The 19,871-nt window shown below is 43.4% G+C and overlaps 6 non-coding genes across 6 annotated transcripts; 4 read left to right on the forward strand and 2 right to left on the reverse strand.

The window, feature by feature from the left end:
- The first annotated feature begins 438 nt into the window (after positions 1 to 438).
- Positions 439 to 510, forward strand: TRNAP-UGG (transfer RNA proline (anticodon UGG)). The gene has a single exon. It is a non-coding gene; the product is annotated as a tRNA-Pro (tRNA).
- A 4,401-nt stretch (positions 511 to 4,911) lies between these two features.
- On the forward strand, positions 4,912 to 4,983 carry TRNAP-UGG (transfer RNA proline (anticodon UGG)). The gene has a single exon. It is a non-coding gene; the product is annotated as a tRNA-Pro (tRNA).
- Positions 4,984 to 13,581: 8,598 nt separating this feature from the next.
- Positions 13,582 to 13,653, reverse strand: TRNAP-AGG (transfer RNA proline (anticodon AGG)). The gene has a single exon. It is a non-coding gene; the product is annotated as a tRNA-Pro (tRNA).
- A 2,065-nt stretch (positions 13,654 to 15,718) lies between these two features.
- TRNAP-AGG (transfer RNA proline (anticodon AGG)) lies at positions 15,719 to 15,790 on the reverse strand. Its single transcript has one exon. It is a non-coding gene; the product is annotated as a tRNA-Pro (tRNA).
- A 2,314-nt stretch (positions 15,791 to 18,104) lies between these two features.
- On the forward strand, positions 18,105 to 18,176 carry TRNAP-AGG (transfer RNA proline (anticodon AGG)). Its single transcript has one exon. It is a non-coding gene; the product is annotated as a tRNA-Pro (tRNA).
- A 1,261-nt stretch (positions 18,177 to 19,437) lies between these two features.
- TRNAP-AGG (transfer RNA proline (anticodon AGG)) lies at positions 19,438 to 19,509 on the forward strand. The gene has a single exon. It is a non-coding gene; the product is annotated as a tRNA-Pro (tRNA).
- The last annotated feature ends 362 nt before the right edge of the window (positions 19,510 to 19,871 follow it).

Consider the following 19,871-nt stretch of genomic DNA (forward strand, 5'->3'; position numbering starts at 1 on the left):
CTCCTCTCCTCTGCTCTACTTTTCACTCTACAAGCACCACTACAACCACCTCTCTTACTTCTCTCAAGCACTAAGGTCAAGTATTCAAGTGTGTAAAGATTTATTGCTGGTGAAACCGTGTACTATGAAACTGCAAAGCCTTACAGTAAAGCTGTTATATTTTTATACTACGCACGGAACTGTCATCCTCTGTCTGCACCATCACCTATACACACACCACCGCACACCTTGGGTTATTATTTCCAGTCGGGTGGAAATTCTGGGCACTCACGTCGTGATGCAATTATGTATATTTCATGCAAATAATAGATGCTGCACGCGTTCCCACCTGACGGCCTTTCTCAACAGCATGGATATACATGTAAATCCGGCACCATATATGCATGTCATTAGACTCACAATGATTGATTGAGTCACATAAGTCTCACCTTGACAGCTGGCTCGTTGGTCTAGGGGTATGATTCTCGCTTTGGGTGCGAGAGGTCCCGGGTTCAAATCCCGGACGAGCCCATTTTTAAAGAGTAGTAGATACCTGGAACAAACTTCCAGCAGAGGTGGTTGGTAAATCTACAATAACAGGATTTAAACACGCCTGGGATAAACATACATCTATCCTAAGATAATAAGAAAGAAAATACTAAAAGGGCGGACTAGATGGACCCAGTGACCTTTTTCTGCCGACAATCTTCTATTTTTCTATTACGTCACATCACTTGATAAGCATATACAGTATAACATAAACATTATAATACGATAGAAAAATCATTCAAACCATGAGTAGATAATTCATCTATCCTGTCCCCTCATTTTGTAGTGTCTAAAATAAATGAAACAGGATCAGGTTAAATAAAGTAAATATTATCACAAAAGTTTCGCTATTTCGTAGTCCCTATTCAGACCGCACAGTTCCAGCGATCACCATTGATTCTAACGGAGCTGCGTCATAGAGGGGAGGGAATTCCCTCCCTATGGGGGCGGGAAGGCCTGCCTCCTGTGCTTCAGCTCCGCCCTGGTACCCGTGTATAGAACGGGGCTGTTCACGGGAACCGGGCCACGGATCAAAAAACGGACCGCGGCAGCAGCTTTCCCGTGATGGTGCCGTTCTATCCACGGGTCAGATTAAAGAGGATGTACCTGCTTGCCTGTTGATGAGAGACCATGAAGATGCATTAGGACTACTGACTAATTTGGGGAAAAGTGGTAATGGCAGTCATGTAACACTTTACTAAAGAGGAAGCCCCACCAAAGTGAAAAACCACAGGCAGGAAGGTGTGAGAAAATAATAAACACGTGAACTCCCCCCCCCCCTTGTGACTCTGTGCTCCTAGGTCCTGGCAGCCGGCTGTCATCCTCTACTGTAATGTCACATACCTGGCTCTTCCCGCCTGCTGCAATGTCAACGCCCTGTAGAGATATTGCCTGCTCAGCCAATGACTGGGGTGGATGAACAGGCATCACTGATTGGATGAGCGGGCAATCACTCAGCCGCAGACATGATGTTTATTTATTATTTTGCATTGCATTTTTTAACTTCCCCCTTTAACCCCTTAACAACATTAACGCCCTGTTGTCGTTAAGGGCGTTCAGAACGGGGCCGCGCGGCGACCCCGCTCTGAACCGCCGCGATCCTGGGTGCCGCATGTAGCCCGGGATCGCGGCTATTAGCGGGCACGGTCTGATCGCCGTGCCCGCTAATACAGTAATCAGAGGCAGCTGTCAAAGTTGACAGCTGCCTCTGATTACCAGAGGCATCCGTTCCCTGATGTCTAGTGGGGGAGATCGGTTGTCCCGGAGGAGCGATCTCCGTTACTGCTGCCGGCCGGGGACCGCTCCAAGATGGCGCCGACCCCGGCTCGGCACTTGTTTGTTTTCGGCTGCAGCAGCCGAAAGCAAACGAGTGCTTATCTCATTGATCTTTGCTGTATAACTATACAGCAAAGATCTCAATGAGAGATCAAAGTGTATATACTAGAAGTCCCCCAGGGGGAAAAATAACCCTAACCGCAGGGGGGAAAATAACCCTAACCCCAGGGGGGAATAACCCTAACCCCAGGGGGGCTTGTAGTATATGTGTAAAAAAAATAAAAATAAAGTGTTGTTATCAATAAAAAGCCCCCTCCCCTAATAAAAGTCTGAATCAGCCCCCTTTTCCCAGGTTATAAATAAAAGTAAATAAATAAATAAACAAACATGTTTGGTATCGCCGCGTGCGTAATCGCCCGAACTATTAATTAATCACATTACTGATCTCGCACGGTAAACGGCGTAAGCGCAAAAGAATCCCAAAGTGCAAAATTGCGCATTTTTGGTCGCATCAAATCCAGAAAAATTGTAATAAAAAGCGATCAAAAGTCGTATATGCGCAATCAAGATACCGATAGAAAGAACACATCATGGCGCAAAAAAATTATACCTGACACAGCCCCATAGACCAAAGGATAAAAGCGCTATAAGCCTGGGAACGGAGCGGTTTTAAGGAACATAATTTTGTTAACAATGGTTTGAATTTTTTACAGGCCATCAGATAAAAGAAAAGTTATACATGTTACATATCATTTTAATCGTAACGACTTGAGGAACATATATAACAAGTCAGTTTTACTCCAGGGCGAATGGCGTAAAAACAAATATCCCCCAAATAAACAAAATGCAGGGTTTTTTTTTTCGATTTCATCACACATTTATTTTTTTTCTGGTTTCGCAGTGTACTTTATAAAAAATTCAGCCTGTCGTTGCAAAGTACAATTAGTGACGCAAAAAATAAGGGCTCATGTGGGTTTCTAGGTGGAAAAATGCAAGTGCTATGGCCTTTTAAGCACAAGGAGGAAAAAACGAAAACGCAAAAATCGAAATTGGCTCTGTCCTTAAGGGGTTAAGGGACTTCCTCTTTAAGTTAAATTGTATAATATTAGATTATTATAATATGCGGGGGTGGCTTGGTTCAATTCTATTTCTTGAATGTCATGCGGGAATTGAGACTGTGGGGTTTCATATATAAATGTATCACTGAGTGGGAGCTGAGCTGGTGCTTGGTTAGCTAGGGGAAACATCCCAGATACATGAAAACTAAACGCATTATTTTTGCTTCGTTTTAGTAAATCAAACCACATATTAAAGTAAGTGTCTGTGTTGGTTGGACATTACCCTCATTTATCTGTTTATAAAACATCATATTAATGAAGGTCGATGGAATGGAATTTGACTTGATAATCGTGGCAGGGAGATCAGGCATCCTGTCTGCAATTTATGATATTGCCAGTAGGTGGCAGTAAAACTAAGGAAAACCTAGGCACTGCAATAAGCAGACAATGCTAGAGAGGCAGGTATTGTTTTGACTTCAATATAGATTTTATTTAAACTTTTTTTTAAAGATATCTGTATGACAATAACACACGGTATATATATATATATATATATATATATATATATATATATATATATATATCTGTATGACAATAACACATGGTATATTAACTTTTACCCATGTAGAATATAACTAAGTAATTCCTATGTACGATTGTATGGCAGATGTGGAGACTTTTTTTTTATACTATTAGGCTATGTTCACACAACGTATATTTGAATAAAAGTACGGTCGTTTTTGCCTGTTGCAACAACGGCCGTGCTTAATACGAAAACATACGTTACCTTGCCTTCTATGGACTCCCGGCCGGAGCATTTACATAGTATTTGCCCCAGCTGGGATCCCTAGCTGCGCCGTAGAAAACTGACATGTCAGTTTTCTGCAGCCGCTATTTAACTGCATTTTTGCAGGGGACCCAAGCTTGGCCCAGGAAAGGATGCTTCTGAGGCTGCCTAATAATGGTCAGACTAGTTTTTGGAGGTAGTCGTATAGAGTCTGTGTGTAAGTGGTGCTATATGGTGTATGCCACCTCTTACACAGGACAATGAGCAGTGAGGTTGGATATGGCTGCACTTAAAAAGAAAGCAACCCTGCAGACTGGCTGTAGATGACAAAAGATACTGGTCAAACTGGTTTTTGGATGTTGTCGTATAGAGTCTATGTGTAAGTGGTGCTTTATGGTGTATGCCACCTGTTACACAGGACAATAAGGTTCTATGCAGCTGTACTACAAATCACAGCAATACAATGTACAACAGCAGCACCAGCCACAAAAAAAAAATAGTACTGAGGACTTCTTTGGGGTCTGTATGCACCACGTGCTGTCCCCTTTCTGCCAGCAGCCGATCACCACAGTGTGCTGCTAAAATCATGGTAGCTGCACTGCAAGTCCCAGCCAGCAGCCTGGACTACTCCAAACAAAATAAAAATGTTAACCCCTTACAAGGGCTGTTGTGTTCTGTCTAGTATCCCTGCCTACAGGAAAGCTAATTCCCTCCCTAACACTGTTTTTGCCTTTTGATACATAAGGGGCTTAATTCATCCTACGGCTTCTTTTTCTCTATTTCAACATTTTTTAAAATTGTTTTCCCTGCACCAATATTTTTGCTATTAAATATTATCTTACCCCCATGCTGGCTATAGGCCTTTCAAGCTTCATTTGCCCTCTAGGACAGTGCTTCTCAATTCCAGTCCTCAGGCCTCACCAACAGGTCATGGTTTGAGGCTATCCCATAAAAAGGACACCTCTGCTAATACCTGATGCACTGAGCATAATTATATCACCTGTGCTAATACCTGATGCACTATATGACATGAGTATAATGACATCAACTGTGAAATACTAAGGAAATCTTCACAACATGACCTGTTGGTGAGGCCCGAGGACTGGAGTTGAGAAACACTGCTCTAGGATATTGCAGTTCTCTATGCTCCGCTTGCTGTATGACCTGTGTAAGGAAAGTAATCTGATCCAACCACTTTCACAGTGATGTGGCAGCTGAATAAGCACTGAGTAAACTTCACTCCAGAGTCCATGTTATACAGCTGGCTCGTTGGTCTAGGGGTATGATTCTCGCTTTGGGTGCGAGAGGTCCCGGGTTCAAATCCCGGACGAGCCCATTTTTAAAAAAATTTGCATATACACTATTTATTTCTTTATTTCTTTATTTATGAATGTCACGTGTAATGTGGTTCTAAGAAGCACAGACTGCACGAGAATTCAATAACCCAAATACAACATGCAAAAACCACTCACTGATCTAAGAATAAGATTTGTGTTAGAACTCCTATGTTTAAACCCTTCAGAATTGGAAAACCAAACAGAAGATGTTCTGCAGCAGCTGGTATTAATTCTGGATTCCTTCCCCACCACACATTGAAGGAACCTTAAATATTCTCCCTTCATGTTACACTTGGGGGACATCTACTAAAGGGGGCATCAGCACAGGGGACATCTACTAAAGGGGGCATCAGCACAGGGGGCATCTTCTAAAGGGGGCATCAGCACAGGGGGCATCTTCTAAAGGGGGCATCAGTACAGTGGGCCATCTATTAAAGGGGACATCAGTACAGGGGGCCATCTACTAGAGGGGGCATTAGCGCAGGGGGCCATCTACTAAAGGGGGCAGCATTACAGGGAGCCATCTATTATAGGGGGCCTCAGCACAGGGAGACATCTACTAAAGGGGCAGCAGTACAGGGGTGCATCTATTATAGGGGGCATCAGCACAGGGGGCATCTACTAAAGGGGGCAGGAGTACATGGGGCCATCAATTATAGGGGGCATCAGCACAGGGGGGCACCTACTAAAGGGGACAGCTGTACAGGGTGCCATCTATTATAGGGGGCCTCAGCACAGGGGGGGGCATCAGTACAGGAGGCCATCTGCTAGAATGGGCATCAGCACTGGGGCCATCTACTAAAGGGGGCGTTAGTACAGGGGCCCATCTACTAGAGGGGGCATCATCACAGTGGGGCATCAGTACAGGGGGCCATCTATTATACCAGAGGGCCATCTATTATACCAGAGAGGGGGCATCTACTAAAGGGGGCAGCAGTACTAGGGGCCATCTATTATAGGGGGCATGCGCACCGGGGGACATCTACTGAAGGGGCATCAGTACAGGGGGCCATCTATTAAAGGGGGCAGCAGTACAGGGGGCATCTATTATAGAGGGCATCAGCACTGGGGGGCATCTACTAAAGGGGGCAGCAGTACAGGGGGGCATCTATTATAGGTGGCCTAAGCACAGGGGGCCATCTACTAAAGGGGGCAGCACAGATTTATATGGGACTACACAGGGAGACACCTTCTATAGGGGCAGCACAGGTTTATATGGGACTACACAGAGGGCCATCTTCTATAGGGACTCTATAATTCGCTCTGTGATCTGTACAGGACCCTTAAGACACCATGGTCCCCTACATAGAAACTACCTAAGTCCCCAGCAGCTCTTTCTGACTGCTGTATGTAAGGACTTGCTTTATTCATTCTAGTTATCTGATTATTTTTCTTAAAATATTTTTTTTTTTTCTCATTTTGGGTCTTCAGAACGAATTAGCAGTTTCCTGTAGAGTTGTGGTCTCAGGATGCAGTCGTTTCAGTAGAGAATGGTCGTCCTGGAACCAATTCATATTGTAACTTGAGGGATCTGCGTATCTCATTATCACAGGAATTCCTCCTATACATTTACATCTGAAAAAGATGATTGCAGAAAGACCTCTGCTCAGCTGGTTAAAACAATGGTTGTGGGGGAGGGGTGTTACCAAGGCTGTGAATGCCTTTTTACCTGGGATGAAAACCAGCAATGAGTGTTCATAGAAACTCTCATTCGGCCAATAGTCGGCCATTGTAAAACTGACATCGATCGTCTGAAAAGCAGGAAAACGCCCAATAGTCGGTTTATCGCATCCTTTGTGCTGTAGTAAAATTTATCGTTATCGGCTGCACAGCTCTCTGTGTAAACAGGAGACATGTGGCCAATAACAATGAATGTTAATGGCTGCACAAATGATACAGTAATTGTTCATGTGGCCCGACCGCACGACTGACCGCGCCGTGTAAAGGCGCTGCAAATGACCGATGATCTCACTGATCAGGACATGATTGTGGCCTTGGACGGCCAAAGATCGATGGGTATAAAAGGACCTAGGACTAGGGACCAATCATTTTAGTAAACAAGCACCGATCTGGCAGTAAGGGCTGCATGGACATTCTTAGCGATGTCCGTGCAGACCTTGCCCAAACACCGGACACCTTACCTCTCCCCAATCCCGGTCTTCTCTCCTGTGCTCCACAGCTTCCCGGTGACAGCGGCCATAGCGTCTGAGCGGCCTGCCAGCTGACAGGCCACTCAGATGCTGCAGATGCTGGGGCCGGGAAGCTGCGGAGCACAAGAGAGAAGACCGGGATTGGGGAGAGGTAAGGTGTCCGGTGTTTGGGGAATTGTCAGCTGTTGACCGTGCATTGCTATTACAACTAGCGATGCATGGTCGGCGCCCAACGACTTTAGGTCCGAACCTAAACCAATGATCATTGTCTGATTGGCTGATCGTTGTCTCTATTACACAGATCAGCCTTTTTTTGCCGTTTTGAGCTGCACTTGGCACTTTTTATAAAGATTTGGCAGGACTCAGCAGAAGAGGGGGGGGGGCTCTTATGGCCCCACAGATTTACTGGGAACTACACTAGAAACTTCAAATTATAGCTTAAATCTATATCAGTTATGCTGCGTTTACACAAGACGATAATTGGCCCGATCGTACGATTAACAATGTCGGAGTAACGTTTTTTTTTTTTATAACGATCAGCGTTTAGACGGAACAATACATCATACGGAAAATTCGTTTTGCGATCGCTTAAGCCTATCTCACACATTGGTTAAATCGGCGAATGACTATTCACATGGAACGATCTGTGAATTTTTTGCAAATGACGAACGACAATTTGAGAACATGTAAGATCAAAATGAACGATTTCTCGTTCGTCATTTCATCGTTCGCTGCGTTCGTACGTACAATTATCATTCGAATTCAATCGTTATCGCGCAAATTTGCACAATAATTGTTATGTGTAAACGCACCAATAGCCAGACAAAACTGCCCCAAATGTATTACAAGGTGTGTCCATCTAGCTCATCTTATGCTACGTTTACACGGAGCGATAATTCGCCCGATCGAACGATTAACGATTTTGAAGTAACAATTTTTCTTTTATAACGATCAGCGTTTAGATGGAACGATATATCGTACAGAAAATTCGTTTTGCGATCGTCTGGCACATAGGAAAAATCAGTGAACGACTGTTTACACGGAACGATCTGCGAATTTTTTTCGAACGATCAACAACGATTTATTAACATGTTCAAAGATCAAAATGAACGATTTTTAGCTAATCGCTTGATTGTTCGCTGCATTTACACGGAACAATTATCGCTGAATGAGATCGTTATCGCGAAAATCCGCCCGATAATCGTTTCGTGTAAACGTAGCATTACTCTAGCATTCCTATGTGTAATATGTAATGTGTAATATGTAATATGTGGCATATAAAACAACGTCTTCAATTCCCCTAAATTAATAGTTTCCTAACTGAGTGATAATTATCCTGGACCCAGGATGGACATAAAACTGAGTTTCTGACAGTGCAACTCTTAGGCTATGTTCACATGCCGTCAAAATGCTGTTTTTTTTTTTTTTTTTTTTTTTTTTTTGGGGGGGGGGGGGGGTTGATGACTGTTATTTAACACCAATGACACTGCAAAAAAGACTAAATGATTCCCCCCCCCCCCCCAAAAAAAAAGGGCTGCCATTTTGAGGGTGTGTGTTTTTGTCTCGGGGCAAAAGGTAAAATATTTATATATCTTAAAGAATAATAGCAGTTCTAAAAACTACTAAAAAAAATGTCCCTGATAAAGCCTACCCATAATATTTCATGTTTCTTAGACACATCAAATGTGCTTGTAGGATAAAAGCATGAAGGACAAATGTAAAACTTTCTGCAATTTTTTTTTTTTTTTTGTAGACATATAGTAGATATAGTACCACTAGACTGCTGTGCAAACACAAGGACAAATGTGACTAATATGACAAACATAATATTACAACTGCGGCTATTTTCACTTTTATAACCAAATGAAATGAATATCTTTGTGTCCGTTCCTCCAGCTCGGAATCCTCAGTATGTAATGTGATACGAGCTCGGCCTTACTGCTGATGTGGCACGCAGAACGGCTTCATGAGTACAAACCTTCTGCGTACACTTGGAGCTCCTGACCCCCACAATATTATAAAACACCATGCACACAGCTGTATATAGATACATAGGGGAAACAATCTACAAACTAAAGGTGCCATCTGTACGTATGGACCTGGAGTGCTGCACCTTGTTGTTTAACAATATATATGGATTACTAAAGCAAATCCCCAAACAAATAAATCATCCCAACGCAAGGAAATACATAAAGCACTTATTTATTTATTTTTTATAACACCTAAGGTGTGGAGGGATGATTTGGAATGGAAGCTGACGGGGGGGGGGGGGGGACCATAATTTATTAGGATAAATGGTGGATAAGGCCCTTCCGGGAGCTTAGTTGAGTGTATGGAGCACAGGTGGTCTACCTGAGGGGGCTTGCCCGAGCTCCAGGAAGGAAGGACTGGTTGGGAAGGGCTCTGCTGGATAGAACGGCTCCAGAGATGGGGCGGTTCGGCCAAAGAGGGTTCCCTGAATGGATGGAATTACCAGGTGGATAAAGAACAGAAGTATATCTCTGTAATTTTGTAATTTAGTTTTTTTTTTTTGTTTGTTTGTTTTCCCTTTTTTTTCTTTTCTTTTTTCTTTCCCCTTCTTCGGGGGGTGAAATGTACGCAAGGGGAGCGGAATTCTGCTGAGGGACAACCAAGTCTGCTGGCTAAAGGCCCTATTCCACGGAACTTTTTTTCGTTCAAACGACCGCTCGTTAACGATATTCGTTCTGTGGAATAGCTGTAAACGAGCGAACGACAACAGCGAAATCGTCGTTGAGTCGTTCACAATTTTTTTTCAACATGTCGGAAAAAAAAAATCGTTGGTCTTTCAACAATAATTCGCTAATCTTTTCGTTGAATAAAAAATCTTTCAGTCGTTCTTGAAATGTCTACCTACATTTCCCCACGTTTTAAACGACCATGTAACGATGTAACGACCGCAAAAAAATCGTTACACTACAGATTTCGTTCACGTTCCCACACGTATTATGTGTTATCGTTCGCTTAAAAAAATCGTTAAGTGCTTGTTAACGAGCGGTCGTTGGAGCGAGTCTATGAGCGATAATCGTTCCGTGAAATAGGGCTATTAGAGTTGACTTTATAATTTTTCAATTAAGCTAGTTTGTTGTCCTCTCCCGGCGGTGTCCGGATTTTGCGGTTAGTATAGTGGTAAGATATAGTGGTTGTGTTAGTACACTGGGATATAGTGATGGTAAAGGGGAAGATTTTAGATAGAACCTGGTAAAGCGATGGTGAAATCCCCTCCAGAGTATAATGCTGTTTGGTTATGTTTTATAACGGATGGTAATGAACTAGACCGGGTATATTTAGCAAATGGAGATTGTATGGGCTAGGATGTAGATAATTGAAGATTTTAGCATGATTATGGAAAATTTTAACATTATGGAAACTTACTTTTATAGGTACATGAGAGTAAAAAACCCAGACATTTGGATCAATGGAATACAACATAAAAAAAATACAGACACAACACAGAGACCCCACAAACAACGAAAGAAAGGACCCTAGGAACTGATAACAATACGCTGTGCAGTATTCCCCAACATACAATAAATAATGGACATAGAAATGTTACAGATATATCTCATCTATATAGTGCAATAAATACACATACAAGAATTCACAGAGAGAATGTAAACAATACCTCAAAGTCACAAACATATACATAATAGTAAGCATCTGATGAAGAGACCAGTCCGGTCTAGAAACGCGTAATGCTGAGCCTTTTATACATTTTTTTTTATTATTTTAATAAAGTCGTTTTTTTACATCATCTGTTGGGAGTAGCTGCGCCTATTCATCCTGCTGGAATTTGGAGAGGAGGTCTGCATCTTCCTAGTACAGTAATACCTCGGTTTTCGAACGCTTTGGAACTCGAACTGCTTGGTATTCGAACGAAAATTTACCCAGAAGTAGTGTTTGGAATTCGAACTTTGCTCGGTTTTCGAACGTTTTTCGAACGTTTTTGCGAGCGTGGATGGTGGGTTGTACCTGGCGAGTTAAGCAGTGGTGAGGCTTCACATACAGTACAGTGCTGTATAAGTGTGCATATACAGTGCAGTAGTAGTACAAGCAGTGCACCACCATCTCCCATACATTACAGTGCTTGGATGGGGGGGACGCTATACAGTAAAGGATGGGTGAGGAGTTGGTGACTACTGTACTATAATTGCTGGTTCTGATGAACATTTCTTATGTTTAATGTCCTGTACAGTATATAGTGCCGCTCTGTAATGTCCTGTACAGTATATAGTGCTGTTCTGTACTGTACTGTAGTGATTATACTGAGCACTTATCAGTGTAATAAATGAGTATTGTAAGTAATTATTGGTGGCTGCTGGAACCAATTCATCACATTTACATTATTTCCTATGGAAAGACACTGCTCGGTTCTCAAACTGCCTTCCGGAACCAATTAAGTTCGAGAACCGAGGTACCACTGTATATTGTTTTTTTACCCAACCTGTTCACTTGAAAAAGACACAAATGACCCAACCACTCTAACAACTGACCAAGATATTCTCGGTTTTCGCAGTCTTCAGTACAATAGAAAACTATTGCGGAGATTTACCAAAACTTTGTACATGTGGGGAATAGTTGCCCAGACTTTGGACAGGGAAAAAATTTACAAGGCACCAAATAAATGGCAGTGTATTCCAGTGTATTCCACCAAATAAATGGCAGTGTATTCCAGTGTATCCCACCAAATAAATGGCAGTGTATTCCAGTGTATTCCACCAAATAAATGGCAGTGTATTCCAGTGTATCCCACCAAATAAATGGCAGTGTATTCCAGTGTATCCCACCAAATAAATGGCAGTGTATTCCAGTGTATCCCACAAGCTTTGTTTTGTTTATTCCCTCTAGTGTCTAAAGCCCCTATTCCATGGGCCGACACTGAGGAGCAAACGAGCGCTGTCAGCACTCGTGTGCTCCTCGTTCCCTGCTCGCTGCTGCAGCCAGCAGCCAGCGGGTGAGTCCGGGGAGGGCCGGGGGAAGCTGCGGGGGGGCTGCCCGGGTGATCGCTGATCGTGATATTCCACAGAGCAGCGGCTGCAGATCGCTGCTATATAAGTCGTTTGTCTTTCAAAGTGTTGAAAAACAAACGACTTCAACGATCGGCCGACATGAACGGTGTCGGCTGATCGTTGCCTCCTATTCCACGGGACGATTATCGATGGTAAGGGACAATATCGGTCTAATACGGCCGATAATCGTTCCATGGAATAGGGCCTTAACTCTTCAAACATGACAACTTCTACACATCTAGTTACCAATGTTCACAGCTGGCTCTTTGGTTTAGGGGTATCATTCTTGGTCAGGGTCCGAGTGGTTTAGCACTGCATAATAAGAAAAAGTGTAGCTTTGAAGAAGAAAAAAGTCTCTGTGCTTCCCATACGTCTATCCACTACCACACTCCAGACTAGACTAGACTGGACAGGTGGGGGGACCTGGCAGAGCCAGGGCGCAGCTGCACTACAGCAGGGACCATCTTGTTGTGTGTCCTTTCTCTACCTGGATGAGACTCCTAAGTGTGGGCGTGTACTTCCTCTCCCCATGTGACAAGTTCCTACAGGGTGTGTAATACCTCCTGTGAGTGGTAGAGAAGAAAGTGCAGAAAACGAAAGGAGAATAGAGATAGGTGGAGAACAGAAAAGAGCTCTTATTAGTGCGCAGATTACCAACAAACAATAACCACTTGTTCACTACAGCTTTTGCGAGGGGTGTATAGACCAGTACCACCAGTGGTGGGACACCACATATGTTTTTTTTTTTTTTTCGTTTTTGTAATTATTACATGCTGCCCCCACTCCTGCTCGCTGTTTTCTTGGCCTGACATACGCATCCCGCCTCCTAGGGTGTGTGCTCGCTGGTTGCTTCTGTTTAAAGGGGCAATATGTCCTTAATTGGTTATAACACACACTCCCCTATAAGGATTGCACCTGCATTGAACCTCCCTTGTTGGAGCCTTTGCATGCTAACCCCCCCCCCCCCCCCCATAGTGTTGCAGTCCCAGCTTTCCTAACCGTGATTCCTGACTGCGTCTTCTGCTCATAGTCCCTGTCCTGCTTCAAGCTGTGAGTCCTGCTGATTCCCTGCCTTACGCTTACATGTTTCCAACTACACTTCACCTGCTGCCACTAGCAAGCCAAACCAGGGGTAGCAACCGAGGGTTTGCCTGCCACAGCAAGTCCAATCCACCTTGCGGTGGGCTCTGGTGAGAACCAAGGGCCCCTTAGACTCTTCTCCCTGGTGCCGCTTACACCATCACTAGTGTTATTTCAGTGGATCCACTCCTCCTACCGTTACACTGAGAGTAGCTATGTAGGTTAATGGAATCTGTTTCACATTATTTCTAAATCATAACTGTTACTAGGTCAATGTATATTTGTCCAGATATTCTGTTTTATGAATTGCAGAAATACAAGGGAAATGTAAAAAGTCAAGGGCTCGTCCGGGATTTGAACCCGGGACCTCTCGCACCCTAAGCGAGAATCATACCCCTAGACCAACGAGCCAGATTCTAACCTCTGTCTGCAGATGGGATTATACATGCCACATAAGCAGTGTTACAGCTGCATGCTGCTACTTACATCTCTAATGTCTTTTACTACATTCAGAAAAAGTCTACAATTGATTGAAGAAAGAGGTGACTATTTTACAGTAATAATAAAAGACCAGTCCAGATAGCTTCTCCCCGGGTCTGTTATGGTTATTATGTGGGATACACAGTACAATATAGGTGTCGCTTAATAAGTTGGTTACTGAGTATCATTTGATTCATTTTTCTTGGGCTATTTTGTTGTATTCTCGTAGGAATATAGGTGTTTTCACTATTGTGGGTGTGGTTTGCAGGGGGTGTGGCTGATCACCAGTGTGTTTTTGTGGAATTTTCCCTATACTGCCCTATGGTATGGACCTTACAGTTAAGACAATACAGAGGGAACATTACAGACCCCAGTATAAGCCCCCCAGCATACTATAGACTCTGGTAGTGATAATCAGTTATGTGGACAGAGACGATAACTCTGCATGCTGGCAGGGGTATAAAGAAAAATATAGGGAAAGTGAAGGGGATAATTTCTGAAGCTGTTTGCTGGTAATGTTAATCAATTACATGGACAGAGAAGATGATTAAGATAAGTGATTACAGTGCAGTTACATCCAGTCACTTGTAAGGATGTGGAGAATTTCACCTGTTATGTGCACGTAATTAACTGTGTTCAGTATATTGCAGCAAAGTATTAAACTGCCCATAAGTATATATAGTATTACATAAAAATTAGAGATGAGCGAACCTTGAGCATGTGAGTCCATCCGAACTTGAACTTTCGGCATTTGATTAGTGGTGGCTGCTGAAGTTGGATAAAGCCCTAAGGCTATGTGGAACACATGGATATAGTCATTGGCTGTATCCATGTTTTCCAGACAACCTTAGAGCTTTATCCAAGTTCAGCAGCCCCAGCTAATCAATTACCGAATGTTCGGGTTCAGATCAACCCGAACCCGGTTCGCTCATCTCTAATAAAAATGTAATAAATGTTCTAAGTTGCAAAGTCAGGATTTATGTAAATACTGGGACGTTTTGGACTCCTACAAGCATGACAGAACGAAGAATTGCAGTCTTGATACTTTATACTGGTGAAACACCATTGCATCATAACCCTGGTTAGCAGGAAACAGGAAGTGCCAGAGGTGTGTGGAGGAGGAGTTTCCTGGCAGTGGTTGCCTGGGTTGGGGATAAGTGCACGGGATGTCTTGGTGCTGGCTTAAGGCTAAGTCTGGGGACACAAAAATACCTGAAGAAGCCTGTAATATAAAAAAAAACATACTTAACAGGCAGATATCCCTCTGGGAAGAGCCAAGCCAAGGGGTGGCTCCTGCATGGAAACCACCATATTGAGTGGCCCTATAAGTCAATGTAATGACAAGGGAAACATCAAGGCCAAGTATCCATCCACAGATAGCTGTTTCAGGGTGTTGTCCCTCATCAGTGTGGAGCAGGATTCTGGCTAGGTTGGAGCATTGCCTGGTAGAGCCATACGGGGAACAGATCACTGACCTCAGGGAGACCAGTCAAAGAAAACATTGTCGGCTGCTGGTTAAAGTGCTCATTACAGTAAAAATCCTAGGTGCATTGCTCCCTGGGAAATACAAATATGCAGAAAAGAGTCCATGGAGCCTCATTTAAGAGTCTCAAAACACAAGACTAGCCAGATATCCCTCTGTGAAGGGCCTAGAGGGGTATCTGGGTAGTCCTGTGTTTTGAGACAGACTCTGAAAGCAACTCTGTACCCACAATACCCCCCCCCCCCCCCCCCGAAACCGCTTGCACCATCGGATAGCTGATTTTAATCCAAGATATGTCCTGAGGTCCGTTCGGCAGGTGGTGCAGTTATTGTCCTAAAAATCAACTTTTAAACTTTCAGCACTGTATCCCTGGGAAGAATTTCTCCTATTCATCACTTGTCTGAATACTGCACATTGTGGAAACAGAGTTGCTTTAAATTAGGCTCTACTAGCTCTTTTTTGCATATTTACTCCAGGTAAATACACAGAAAAATAAGTAAAAACAATAAACAAGGGCTCGTCCGGGATTTGAACCCGGGACCTCTCGCACCCTAAGCGAGAATCATACCCCTAGACCAACGAGCCAGATGCTAACATCTGGCTCCAGATGTGATTATACATGCCACATAAGCAGTGTTGCAGCTGCATGCTGCTACTTACATGTCTAATGTCTTTTACTACATTCAGAAAAAGTCTACATTTGATAAAATAATAAAAGATCAGTCCAGATTGCTTCTCCTTGGTGTTATTTCACAGTAAGGGTCAGGCAGTGCCTTGTTATGTTACTCCGGCCAGAGGTACCGGCTCAGGGTCCTGCTCTTCCCATCAACAATAAATAGCTGGGCAGGCTCTGGAGGATCAGATAGAGGAAGGCTATAGACCACTAACTCTACACTGCACTAAACATAGTTGCTGTAATAATCAGTTATGTTGACAGACGATAACTCTCCATGCTGGAAGTGGCATAAAGAAAAGTATAGGCATAGTAAAGAGAATGATTTCAGAAGCTATTTTCTGGTAGTGATAATCAGTTATATGGACAGAGAAAATGATTAAGATAAGGGATTATGGTGCAGTTACATCCAGTCACTTATAAGGATGTGGAGAATGTCACACTGGAGAAAAATCACCGAATCAAAACCTTGGCTAGCAGGAAACAGAAAGGGCCCTGGCAGTGGCTCTCTGAGCTGTGGATAAGTGCATGGGAAGTCTTGGTGCTGGCTTAAAGGGAACCAATCAGCCCAATTGGTTCCCTGCATCACTGTATAAAGCTACAGCACGTACTGGCAACAGAAGTTTTATGCGGGGAAAGAGCTGTCTGTGGATTGATACCTGTCTTTGGTTATCCCTTGTCATTGCATTGACTTATAGGGCCACTCAATATGGTGGTTTCCATACAGGGGCCATCCCTTGGCTGGGCCCTTCACAGAGGGGTATCTGCCTGGTAAGTATGTTTTTGGTTTTTTTTTATTACACGCTTCTCCAGCTGGTTGATGTATTCCCAGACTTAGCTTCAGCCTCAACCAAGACATTGCCTGCACTTACCTAACCAGAGGAACTGATCCAGATAGAGTACGTAGGCTTGTAGCAACTTTTCTCTATCTCGCAATGCAGGTGTAACTAGATAAACTTGGCCACCTTGCTCAACTTAAGTAACAAGGTCTGGGGCTTGTGTCACCCTAGGAGGACGGGTCACCGGACACTACGAAGGTGAAAACATGGTCACAAGTAGTCTTCTATTCTTAAGTCTTTAGTATTCTACTTCTTCTTCTAAAGTTTGAGCAGAGCACACGTCTACCATGGATTGGGACTCTCAGCACAAACTCCTCTCTACTACTCTGAACACTCAACACAAACTCCTCTCTACTGCTCTAAACTCACTCTACCTCTCAGTACGCAACCAATTCAGCACAGCTCTTCTGCTCCAAAAGCTCTAAAAGCAGATTATGTCTAGTCAAGTCAGAAGTCTATTATCTGCTGTTGTGTCAAATCTTTCTATGGTAAAAAAAAATAAAAATCGCCAGGAAACTCCTCTTCCACACACCTCTGGCACTTCCCGTTTCCTGCTAGCCAGTCTTTTGATGCAATGGTTTTTCTCCAGTGTAAAGTATCAAGACTGCAATGTCAGCATTATTTCAGGCTTGTAGGAGTCCAAAACATCCCAGTATTTACATATATCCTGACTTGGCAACTTAGAATATTTATTACATTTTTATGTAATACTACATATACTTATGGGCAGTTTAATACTTTGCTGCCATATACTGACCACAGTTAATTACATGCACATAGCAGGTAACATTCTCCACATCCTTACAAGTGACTGGATGTAACTGCACTGTAATCATTTATCTTAATCATCTTCTCTGACCATACAACTGATTATCACTAGAAGCAAACAGCTTCAGAAATCATCCTCTTCACTCTTCCTATACTTTTCTTTATGCCTCTGCCAGCAAGCAGAGTTATTGTGTCAAAAACCCACTGGTGATCAGCCACAAAAACATTGTCTGAACATATTAAGGTCCTACCTGACCCTTACTGTGAAATAAACGGGGGGAGAAGCTATTTGGACTGGTCTTTTTATTGCTGTAAAATAGTCACCTCTTTCTTCAATCAAATTTAGACTTATTTCTGAATGTATTAGCCAATACAGAATAAACAATAGGTATCCACTGTCATATATAAAACCACTAAATGGTATAAATAAGTGGGTAGCTGCCTAAGCCTTAATGCTACCTCAGTGGAGCTGAGCTAAACCAAAAAACAAAAACTGAGTAATGTAGCCATAATTTGTATTTAAACATGATTATTTCTGAATGTAGTAAAAGACATTCATAAGCTGTAACACTGCTTATGTGGCATGTATAATCCCATCTGCAGAGAGAGGTTAGCATCTGGCTCGTTGGTCTAGGGGTATGATTCTCGCTTAGGGTGCGAGAGGTCCCGGGTTCAAATCCCGGACGAGCCCTTGACTTTTTACATTTCTCTTGTATTTCTGCAATTCATAAAACAGAATATCTGGACAAATATACATTGACCTAGAAACACTCATATAGTAACCGTTATGATTTAGGGAAAATGTGAAACAGATTTTTCCCAGAGCCCACCGCAAGGTGATTTGGATTTGCTGTGGAAGGCGGCCCCCCCTGGTTTGGCTTGCTAGCGGCAGCGACACCTATTCAGAAGGCTGGACCACAGCAGGACTCATAGCTTAAAGGGCAACTCTGGCGTTTTTTGTTAGTTTTTTTTAGATTATTTAACACACATTACAAAGTTATATAACTTTGTTATTTTTTGCTCCATGATCTGTTCTTTCTATCGGTACCTTGATTGCGCATATGCCACTTTTTGATTGCTTTTTATTGCAATGTTTCTGGATTTGATGCGACCAAAAATGCGCAATTTTTTGCACTTTGGCGGGTCTTTACGCTTACGACGTTTACCGTGCGAGATCAGGAATGTGATAAATTATTAGTTCCGGCGATTACACACGCGACGATAACAAACATGTTTATTTATTTATTTTAATTTATAAAATGGGAAAAGGGGGGTGATTCAGACTTTTATTAGGGGAGGGGATTTTTATTAATGAAGACATTTTTTTTTTCTTACACAGTAATTAGAAGTCCCCTGGGGTTAGGGTTATTCCCCCTGGGGTTAGGGTTATTCCCCCCTGGGGTTAGGGTTATTCCCCCCTGGGGTTAGGGTTATTCCTGCCTGGGATTAGGGTTATTCCCCCCTGGGGTTAGGGTTATTCCCCCCTGGGGTTAGGGTTATTCCCCCCTGGGGTTAGGGTTATTCCCCCTGGGGTTAAGGTTAGTCCCCCTGCGGAACTTCTAATACAACTACACTGATCTCCCATAGAGATCAGTGTACAGTAGCTGTATTACACAGCACCGATCCATCAGATCGGTGCTCTATAGTTATGGTCTGCTGCAGACCATTGCAATAGAATACCAAGCATCAAACCCACGCTGAGGCCCGCCCCGTCAAGATGAAGGGATTCCCCCTCCGCGATCACGGCGGGGGGGGGATCCCGCCACTAGACACCAGGATTGGGGTGCAATTAACACTGTTAGATGCAGCTGTCATGTCATGCTGCAGATAGCATTCGGGATCGCGGCAGTTAAGAGCTGGGTCGCGGCACAGGGGTACAGGAACAGCATATGTCCTCAACAGGTTAATGTGCAAACTATTTTGTAAATACCATTGGGCAGATGTTATTAACTGGCTCGTTGGTCTAGGGGTATGATTCTCGCTTAGGGTGCGAGAGGTCCTGGGTTCAAATCCCGGACGAGCCCTTGTCTTTTTACAATTCCCTTGTATTTCTGCAATTCATAAAACAGAATATCTGGACAAATATACATTGACCTAGAAAAACTCATATAGTAACAGTTATGATTTAGGGAAATTGTGAAACAGATCCCACTAGCGTACATAGCTACTCTCAGGGTAACGGTAGGAGTAGTGGATCCAGTGAACACTAGTGATGGTGTATGCCGCACCAGGGAGTGGGTTATAAGGGGCAGCTGGTTTCCACCAGGACCCACCGCAAGGTGAGTTTCACTTGCTGCAGCAGGAGACCCCCAGGTCGCTACCCCTGGCTTGGCGGGAACACGTAGGAAGAAGGCAGGACCACAGCAGGACTCATGGCTTGAAGCAG

This window comes from Dendropsophus ebraccatus, chromosome 11 (genome assembly GCF_027789765.1).
Source record: "Dendropsophus ebraccatus isolate aDenEbr1 chromosome 11, aDenEbr1.pat, whole genome shotgun sequence".
In the NCBI taxonomy this organism is placed as follows: domain Eukaryota; kingdom Metazoa; phylum Chordata; class Amphibia; order Anura; family Hylidae; genus Dendropsophus; species Dendropsophus ebraccatus.